A 10,196-nucleotide genomic window follows, 5' to 3' on the forward strand; every position below is an offset into this window, starting at 1 on the left:
CCCCTTCAGAGTTGTGTTTGTACTGCAACATCTGTCACAGCTTCATTAAACTAAAGAGATGAGGGGCAGACTTTAGATCTTTGGTGTTGTTTTTAAAGATAAAAGAACAAAATGGAACAAAACCCAAAACAATATCACGTACTTTTTATGTACCTATATGTTCAACTTCCCAAACACAAGCTTAAAGCAGATTACTACTTCCAAAACTCAGGACACAAATGAAGACTGCATTTTATTAAACCTATTCCCCTCATGTGGAAACTTCTACTAAAGCCTTTCCACTACAACCAACAAGATAATTATCATAAGTTGAGCTATCTCCCTTCCTCCCCCTTTTTCTTCTTTCAGCACTGGCATACAAACCATGCTATTTTAACTTCTTTCCTGTTCTCCCAGTTCTTCTGGAACATTTTATTTTCAACAGTCAACTCATTTGGAGAAGTGCCATGCTGAAGTTCAACCATTTACAATGTTAACTGTGTCTCTGCCAGCAGCTGAAGACTTGCATCATACCACCTTCTCCATAACCTCTTGACTAAAAAATTTGAGTTCCTCTCTCTGAGACATTAGCAGATGTTTAAGCAGCCTTCATACTCATCATATTTTTTTCCTTCAAAATTATTCTCACTCTTTAAAAAGATGGCATTTCTTGTCCTTTCCTCAATTAATACTTCACAGTCCTCCTGCTTACCTCCTATGGGCCCATGTTATATTTTAAGACTACCTGAAAGATTTCCAATAAACAAACCATTTCAGAGAGATTGTTTGATTATTTGGTACTCTAGAAGGAAGCAACTGTGTGAAAAGCAAGCATTCAGACTGATGTTCAACATTTTTACTGAAGCCAGCTACTAGAAGTTCATACTTGCTCAAATCCTGATCAAGTATGTAAGTTAAGCAAATCATACAGTTCTGGCACTGGTAGTAGATTGTTTTCATGTAGGACGAGTTCACAAAATATACTATTTAATTTCAAAATAGAGAAATATCTGTGAAGAGAGCATTTATATTCTTTTTCTACTACAATGGATTAGAAGTATAACAAAGGATAAGGAAACAGAATACATGAAGACACACAAAGACATATTGGCCTCCATAGACCTTTCCAGCTCTGTCAAAACAGGATCTCCTTCCTCTACCAGTATGCTTCTTCAAATCACTCTTCAGAATTTCACTGAGGTTTTTTTGATACTACAGGTTTTATCCCTAAGTTTAGGAGATTACCTACATAACAGGGCAATGTTAATTAATACTACAGAGATATTAACCAGTTTCACACTTTTGACTCATTTTGCTGCAGTTTCTTACTACAAAGATGTGTTCTTCCACTCAATTTAAGAAATATCCAAAACACTAGACAGAGAAAGTGTTAAAGCATGCTGGAGAAATCTCAATTTATATTGCAACTCTACACATGTTGTGTGGAGTAACAGGAAAACTCAATAGGAAAAACTAATTTACACTTGTTTATGGGAGTTTCAAATTTCAAGAGACATCTTTGGGCTTTTCTGAAATAACCTTCCTCAAACTGTAAGTTGTACTATTGTAAGACTTCAGTTCTTCCCATTTCTTCTTTACAGCTAAAATTAAACTTGTCCATTCCTTGGGGCCCAGAGTAACATCTGCCAGATGTCCAGACATCTATGTTGAACACAGTTCTTCTCCAATATTTATCTACTTATCAACTCTCTTCTCATTCACTCATGTCTTCAAAAAAGTCAATCCTCCTCTAAGTCAAAGTTCACAACACTAAAGAATTTGTTATAATTTCAATTCTGTGAAATTTATAATAGTTTTTTTCTCCTTTTCTACTTGCAGTTGTTCTACTGTCCTTTTCCATCATCCAGTTATGTACTTATATTCTTCACAGTCTGAGCATACACAACATATTTTTAGTTTTCCTTTTGTAACAAAATATTTCTTTTTAAATTATGGAAGGAAATCCTACATGTGACATTCAACATTTCTCAACAGTGTAATCCATTATAAATCCAGTTGAAATGTATGCAGAAAATAAATCACTGTTTAAACATTTTTAAAACAGTGGTCCATAGGCTATGTCTAATGGAGTTGAGAAAAGTGACTATGGAAAGCACGTCTATATACTGAAGAATAGGCTATGAATGCAGTTTCTGTTAGAGCTTTCACCATGAAAAAGTTCTGGGTGCCCACAAACCAAGAGCAGTTGAAAGTCATTGTCTGAATAAAGAAATTTGTGCCTGATAACAAGAAACATGCTAGTCACCACCACCTCATGACTTAAGATTATCTTTATAGAGCTCCTTTAAAACTCACTGATATGGGTGTGGGTTTGGTTTTGGTTGTTTGGGTTTTTTTTAATTATTTATTTGGTTGGTTGGTTTGGTTTGTTTTTAAAAACAAAAGAAGTCCCTCATCTGGTATTTTAACAGAAACGTGAATTTCAGTCTGTCTGGATAGAACTACAGCAAGGAACATTATTAACAAGAATAGCATTCTCTAAAGGGATTTCAGTCTCATAGTGAAGAAATGCCCCATAAAAACAACATCACTCTGACTCCAACTCAAACTATTGCAATGACATTAGTTTTTCTAAGGTATCCGTTACCACAGGAGGAAGTTAAGAGACCCTCCCATAAAGATCCTCAGCTTAAATCTCGAACTTGTTCTTGGATTGCACATGCCATGTTCAAAAGCAATGTATCTGTAGGGCACATTGTAGTCCAAGCACTGAGTTGACCTCTCAAGAAGTAAGAGGAGATTCACAATTCTGAGCTATGAGATATCAAGCAGATACCTAAAAAGACTACATACAGTCTTCCTATACAGGGGATGGATGTTTAAGATCTGACCCAAACAAGAAAAGGTCAGTGGGGAGCTTTTTCAGTTTCTTCAGTGGCTGCCAATTTAGACCTGTGCAGAGATGGCAAAGTCCATCAAGGAACATGACCTCAGGGAAAAACAAAACAAACAAACAAAAAACAGTTAACTCCTCTCTTTACATTGTCAAAATCTAAGACTGAACATAGCTGAACAGTACATTCCATGGCCTGCTTCTGAAAGACGGAGACAATCACAGTATCTCAGTAATTTGGTGTCACATCAGAAACCAGAACTTAAGGAATGCAGATGATATATATATTAGATTATATATTAAACCATTTCCTTCCTAGTGAAAAATAAAACAAGGGCATTGATTTTAACCTTGCAGCAGCTGGATCCCGAGTTAATGGCTAGTCATGGCAATCCTCAAATCTTTCTATTCTTTTTGCATGTCTGGGAACTTGTTCTGATTCAGATTCACTGGTCCCCTATCCTGTCACTTAGAGCTCCCATATGTAACACATTCCTTCTTAAACTCTTCAGACTAACCTATGTATTAACATTATCAATACCATTCTATGGAGCTATGACTTAATGTTCAGAAGGATTGCATTCTGGTATCCCCCTCATCCATTTCAGCACATAGTTTGAATTTTTTGAGGAACTGCATCTACTGTGCAACTGATGTGCAAATTTAAGTTGGTGGAAAAAAAGTGAGGCCCACATTGATTCCACTCAAAATGATTTCAGATTCAAGGGTGGATTAAGAAAAAGCACACAAATACCTGTTCAACTGCTGTCTCACTTTAAAGATATTAGGTTTCCATAATGACATTAAAATAATAACAAGAATGTTGCCATTAAGTTTTCAGAAAAAAAAAAAAAATAAGATACCAAAGACAGGTGTGAAAACTGTTTTTGTTATTCCGAGAGAAAATGTGTATGTTATGATGCTCTGAGAAACCTACAAATGCTTGTCAGTATCATTTTAATACAAGGTAGTGAATGGGGAGATATAGTCCATCTTAATTCAAAATACATCTGAAAGAAGGAATGCTCTTGAAAATCAGATGTTAAAAATCCCAAAAATCAGGCATCATCATCATCACCTAGAAAAAAAATGACATTTCATTATGTTCTCTGGAAGAACCTGAGCAGCACCAAGCTGCATGCACTTACCTCCAAATGCTTTCAAAAATCTATAAATATATGCATATATACACTGTTTCTTTGGCCAACTGATCAACCTCCTAAATTCTGTGGTCTTTAACCGAAGAAAAATATCTAGAAAGGTGACCTTTGCATTATAGCATAAGAGAAAAAAAAGCCTGAGGATGTGTTTCTCTGTGTGAAGGAGAATCTGAGCAATTTCCTCCAATCCTCATTTCCTGATAGCATGAAGTCAGAGAGAAGACCCATCACAATGTTGTATGTTGAAAAACTGAAGAAACCTTAGGGGGAAAAATCATGATTAAACCAGCTACTGCCAGCAAAGCTTCAAAACATGGAGAGACATCCACTATGTTAGGAGCACTTCCCATCTCAGCTTTGTCTACTCTCTCTCTCCTCCATTTTCTGGTGGAGCTAGAGAACATGACATGGCTTACCTGACTCAGATCACAGCTCTCCGCCAAACTAGTCACTTCCTCTTAGACATGCAAGCAGCTTCATGAGACAAACAGACCCCCACAGACACACACACAAAAGCAGTAGCAGAAAGCACTCAAACTTGAAGGTCTTTCTCCTTCCAAACACCAGAAAAACGAATGAAACTTTTCCTTTTTCTCCCAAAAAAAGAGGGAGGTGAGGGGGGGAGAAATCCTATCAGATCACAACTACATGAAGCTCCAGGAGGATCTCTCTGTGTGGAGAATAGAAACCACAATGCTAAGAGGAGCACGGGGGGGTGAGAAGAAGGTTACTCCAGAAGACATAAAGAGCCTGTAGACTGTGTGTGTATGCATGTGTGCGAGAGCGAGGAGAAGCTTTGTGTTGTGGAGCCTGGACTGGAACCAAAGCAGACAGCTTGCAAATGGAGGACAGGGAGATAAAGAAAGGGAAAGAGGGGGAGAGATAGGAAGAAAGCTGCTCCGGGTGATTGAGAAAGGGGCAAGGAAGAAAGCACCTTCTCCCTCGCCTGGTTTAAAGGTAGGGACATTGGAGAACTGAGCAAGAAGAAGTGGGCTCCTTCCCCTTCCTTTCTTCCCTTCTCGCTCTCTTTCTCTCAAAGGAGAGCACAAGCGTGTGTAATGGCTCCTGCTCTCCAGCTGAACGCTGTCCTCCTCCAAGCAACCTCCTGCTGGCACAACCAGCCCCTCAGCCCCGACGCCGCCGGGGACCCCCGCATCCCAACTCCTGGAGAGCCGCGCTGGGGGCACCACCGCCGGGGTGAGGGACCAGGCTCACCAGCGACAAGGAGGAGGGCAGCAAAAGGGGACAAGAAAGAGAAGAGGAAGAGGGTGAAAGAAAGAAAGAAAGAAAGAAAGAAAGAAAGAAAGAAAGAAAGAAAGAAAGAAAGAAAGAAAGAAAGAAAGAAAGAAAGAAAGAAAGAAAGAAAAGAAAGAAAGGAAGGAAGGAAGGAAGGAAAGAAGGAAGAGGTCACCCGATTGCCTGGGTCGTGCCAGCACGGAGCTTTTCTCTCCTCCGTGTCTCTCCCGTCTCTGATCCAAGTCCACACGCACAGCACCATCCAGACCCCACGCACACACACACATCTCCTCTTGGGCACCCCCCACCCCGAAAGCTCGGCTGATATCTCACTTATCTCCCCATATCCTTCCCCCCCCCCCCCCCGCCTTAATGCAACAACAAAAAATTAATTAACCGCCTTCCTCCTCCTCCCACCACCACCACCACCAGCACCTCCTCCTCTTCTCCTCCTCCATGCAAGAGACTTCTCTCTCAAACAAAACACCCCGCTCTCGCTCCCCTCTTCTCTTTTTTTTTCCTTCCTTTTTTCTTCCTCCTTCCTCCGTTGACCGAATGAATGGATTTCAGAGGAAGGTGGTGGCAAGAAAAAAAGACAGAAAAGACCAAACAAAAAATATATATATTTACACACACACGAGAGATGATCTCTCCAATGCCAAACCGGAGATGGGTGTTAATTGCAAGAACTTACAGGAGCGTCCCGGCACTGCTGCTCTTGCTGCTGCCTCCTCTCTTCCTCTCTGCCTAGCTCTTCTTCTTGTTATTGTTGTGGAAGTTGTTTTGTGAGTCTCATGTGCTCCTTGCCAGGTCTCAGCAATGGAGGATCGCCATCTTTCCCTGCTTTTCCCCCCCTCTCTCTCTCTCCCTCTCCCTCTCTCTCTCTCCTTCACTGGTTTGCTGCAGCTGCAGATGACCTGAGATATCCGTCTCTCTCTCTCTCTCTCACTCACCCTCTGTGTCTCTCTCTGAATAATGAGCAACCAGAGGGAGAGAGAGAAAGAAGACAATCTCCTCTCCTACCACACAAAACGCAAGAGCACCAGGGGGTGCAAGAATCCTTTCTAACAACAACAACAACGTGTAGGGGAAGAGGAGGAAAAAGAGAAAGAAAAGAGAGGAAAAGGCAAGAAGAAAGAGAGGGAGGGAAGTGGAAGAGGAGGGGGGAAAACAACCAAACGAGAGAGAGATCCAGGAGGCAGGCAGATGGAGGAGAAGATGGTAGTGATAGAGGAGGAGGTGTCGAAGATGAAGGAGATTAAGAGAAGGAAGGTGGTAACAAAAAGTTAAGGTTTGGGACACTGAATCACTCACAGGCCAGGGAGGAGGAGAAAAATGGGGAAAGATCTGAAGAGCTTCCCCTTCCAAGCTGTTGCCTTCACAAAGCTTCCTGTTCAGGAGTACTCAGCAGCTCCTGCGATGCTCGGGGAGCCGATCGGATGGAGCACTCTGCTAGGTCATAGCTCTCTTCCAGCCATGGCAAAAACCGGTTTCTGCATGCAGATTTGCCCCTGAGGTGATCCCTCAGACACATCCATCTAGAGGCTAATCTTCCCTGAGCAGGGTAAAGAACATAAATGGAGCTGGAGGTTGCAAAGTATAAAACCAGATCTACCACGTGGTTGGTTTTTAATCCCCCTTCCAGCTCGCATTTGATGTGGAGAAAGGAGACTCGAATTGTCCATTTCTGGCACGTATTTTGAAGTCTACTCCCGGAAATAAAGACAGTCATCTCCAGGTTTTTTTTTTTTCTCGCAAGCATTTAGGAGAAAAGAGAGCTTGTACTACGGAGCACCAAAATCACTTCCTACATTGGTGAAACGTTTTTTGCTGCAAAATAAAATAAATAATTCTACTTAAAATAACTTTATGCCCTCCAACACCTCGTTGTCTGCTTCTTTGTGACTGATTATTTAAAACCGTGGAAACTAACGATCAAGGCTCACAAAGAAAGGTATCTTGGTGATGAAGGCAAGCAGGCAAAGACAAAGCGGCTGTAGCCTGCATTTTTATTTAGACTCGTTTCTATTAAGCATTGTGCTGAGCTACTTCTTTTGCTCGAGAGCAGCCCCCCCCTCCCCCCCCCAACCTTCCTACAGCATCAGTTCAGATTCTTTCTAGGGTTATGTCTAGCACTGGAGTGTATGTAGAGGGGGGGGATTAGGGGTTACATGCAGACTCAGAAAATCAATACACGGGACGGGAATGAGGCAAAATCAATTTGAGCACAAGGGCATGGCTGGTATTGGAACATCACTGGGGTTTCTCAAGCCTTCAAGCACTGCAGTTTGCATGGGTGGAAGAGACGCTAGAACCACAGTTCGGGTGACGGGAGAATCCTCCCCTGCTCCAAGGAAGTTTTATGTGAGTGGTGAAGCTGAGATGATCTTCTTAAAAGAGTTCAGATTTTGCTGGCTTAAGGAGAAGTCAGGCATGTTAGAACTTCATTGTCTGAACTCTCCCAGCTCAGCTGAAGAACAAATGCAGAAATGCTAACAATAGCAATAAAATAAGAAAATTCGGTTGCCCAGGTAGTAGTCAAATATTAAACCGATGCACTCTCCAGTCTTCCAATCCACAAGACTGCCATGAGACTAAAGGACACAGGCAGGATCTCTCCCATTAAATCTTCTCTTTCTTTGAGCCATGCAAGTTAATCACTAAACAGGAGAAAGATCTTCTCCCTCCTCCTCTCGGCTCTTTGGAAGGATAATATCTGGGCAGAAGGAGCACTGTTGGATTTATAGAATCCTTCTTAAAGAAAAGGGGAAAAAACATCAAAACTGGGGATTCCTACTAAGACTACTGGTTTCATGCAGACAAATGAAGCTGACACCTCCTAAGAAGCTGATAAAAGAACATTAAGGAAAAGGGAGGGACTGTCTTTACGGCTGCCAGAATGTGCATGTGTTCTGCCTGCAATTTTCTATAAATCATCCTCTTCACAGGAAGAGAGTGCCTGGGCTTTGCAATCTTTGACGTACCATCAACGCCAATTTACTTCTTTGTCTCTCAGCATTACATTTTAAATTAAAAAAAAAAAAAATTTCTTCTTTTTTTAGATAGAGAAACCCCACAGTCACAAACCCCAAAACACCTGACTTCTGACCAGCCACCCTCCAGGGAAAAAACAAGCCCACTTCAAATGAAGGTTCTTAGGAGTGGGCATCAAACGTCGGGGGGAGGAGGGGTTGATGAAGAAAGAAAAAATTTATAGACATGAAGATAGCTTGGAAGTGTTTACGCCCTATCCCCCGTCCTTTGGAGTTGGGAGGCGGAGCGGGCGTCCTTCCTGTGCCGGTGCCGTGGGGCACCCCCATGCTCCGGCAAGGAGCGCGGGTGCCCAGGCACCCACCCTGGGTCCCAGAAAGAAGCTCGGCGCGGCCAGCGGAATGCCGGTGCCACAGGGCACTGCCGGGGGGCCACGGGGCGGGAGACTTCTCCCTAGAGGTCGGGTGGTCCATAACTTCCTCCTGCAGGCGTTCTGCTATCTCCACCGTGCTCCGAGCGCCACCAGGGAAAGCCAGCGACCAGGTGGACACGCTGGGCTGGGAGACCCCCACCAAGAAGCAGCCATCTGGGAAAACAGAGGGAAACCTCCACGGAATCGGCCGTGTGCACGGACCGCTGGTTTCGCGCAGGAACTGGCGGTTCTGGTTGCCGAGTCCAGTGGAGGCGAGGTGGGGGCAAGTCCGGGGGGTGCAAGATACTTCACGGGCGGTGGGCGGGCAGGGGAGGGTTTTAGCTGCAGGGCAAGCCCCCTGACTCGTACCGGTGCCGTTCCCAGCAAAAGAGAGTTTAAGAGTGCTGACAGCCCCCTGGTCCTAATTACCCTGGCGGGTTAACAGCCCCATTAAGGTCAATGAAGATAGTTTGCACTTCTCTGGGTGCTGGCATGTGGACGTCGGGGTGTAGACAAAGGCGCCGGCATCTCCTCTGCCAGGCAGCCCGGCTGCGGACCGGGGCGGAGAAGCAGGGACAGAGCCCACGGTGGGGCTTAGCACACCGCTCCCCCTCCGTGCTATCGGGGGGGGCAAGAGGGGATTTCATCTTCTCTCCGTCTTCCCAGCAGGGGTTGTGTGCCACCGCCGTGTTGGCTGAAGCCGCAGGGAAGGGGTATTCTTGGTTTTAAAGAAAAAATTCTCACATACACACATCCATCGACCTGGGGTAGATGGATGATGTCTCACCGTGTGGCCAGGTGAAGGAGGGCCTGGGGCTAAGAAAAAAAAAACAAACAATTTTTTAGCCCCAGATCTGGCTACATCTTCTCTCACCCAGAAAATCTGACCAACACAGGGCCAAATGTTTTCATTCCCAGGCCAAGTCTTTGCTGGTATGTGATGATTCAGGTTTGCACTGCCCTGCCTGACATCTGCATCTCTCCTGCAGCCCCTGAGAGCCCATGGGGTTGAACAGTGAGCCCCATGATGGCAAGGCCACAGGCAGAGGGGCGAACAGACTATGGGAAGCTCAAGACAGTGCTATTTTGCCTTCCCAATTTTTATTTTTTCAGCCAAACTCATTGCTCCATGGACTCAAATGAGCTCCTCAGGATGGGAAACTGGTACATTTAGCATGGGCAGTGAGCATAGCCTTAGTGAGCAGAAGACATTAGGAAAGCAATGTGCAAAATAAGACACTGAAAGCACACTCTTTTATACATAATCAACAGTGAGGCAGTGTTGTTAATGTCCCCTTACAGAACTGAGAGTGGCTGCTTATTTATTTATTTATTTTTAATCCCCAAATTTGGAAGAGTTTGCAACAAGTTTGAGTGAACTTACTATTTATTCTCCACTTCTTCATGGCTATTTTACCCTACCAGAGCAAGGTTTGCAGTCCCTTTGCAAGAGGCAAGCATTGTATCAGCTCACTGGAGAACTGAATATGACTCTCTCTCTAGAATATTATGTTCTGCAGCTATTGAGAGAATTTCACTTTCCTATCTAAGAAGATTAGAAATG

At 43.6% G+C, this 10,196-nt stretch overlaps 1 protein-coding gene across 1 annotated transcript in view; it reads right to left on the bottom strand.

Annotated features, from left to right (window-relative positions):
- The window catches only part of ZNF462 (zinc finger protein 462), a 96,375-nt gene extending 90,281 nt beyond the window's left edge, over positions 1 to 6,094 (bottom strand). The window contains exon 1 of the mRNA XM_082075103.1: positions 5,924 to 6,094. The gene's annotated coding sequence lies outside the window, so the exon portion shown is untranslated. The remainder of the gene's footprint in view (positions 1 to 5,923) is intronic.
- Between the last annotated feature and the right edge of the window lie 4,102 nt (positions 6,095 to 10,196).

The sequence above is a fragment of the Streptopelia decaocto genome (genome assembly GCF_964273445.1).
Source record: "Streptopelia decaocto genome assembly, chromosome: Z".
NCBI lineage: Eukaryota > Metazoa > Chordata > Aves > Columbiformes > Columbidae > Streptopelia > Streptopelia decaocto.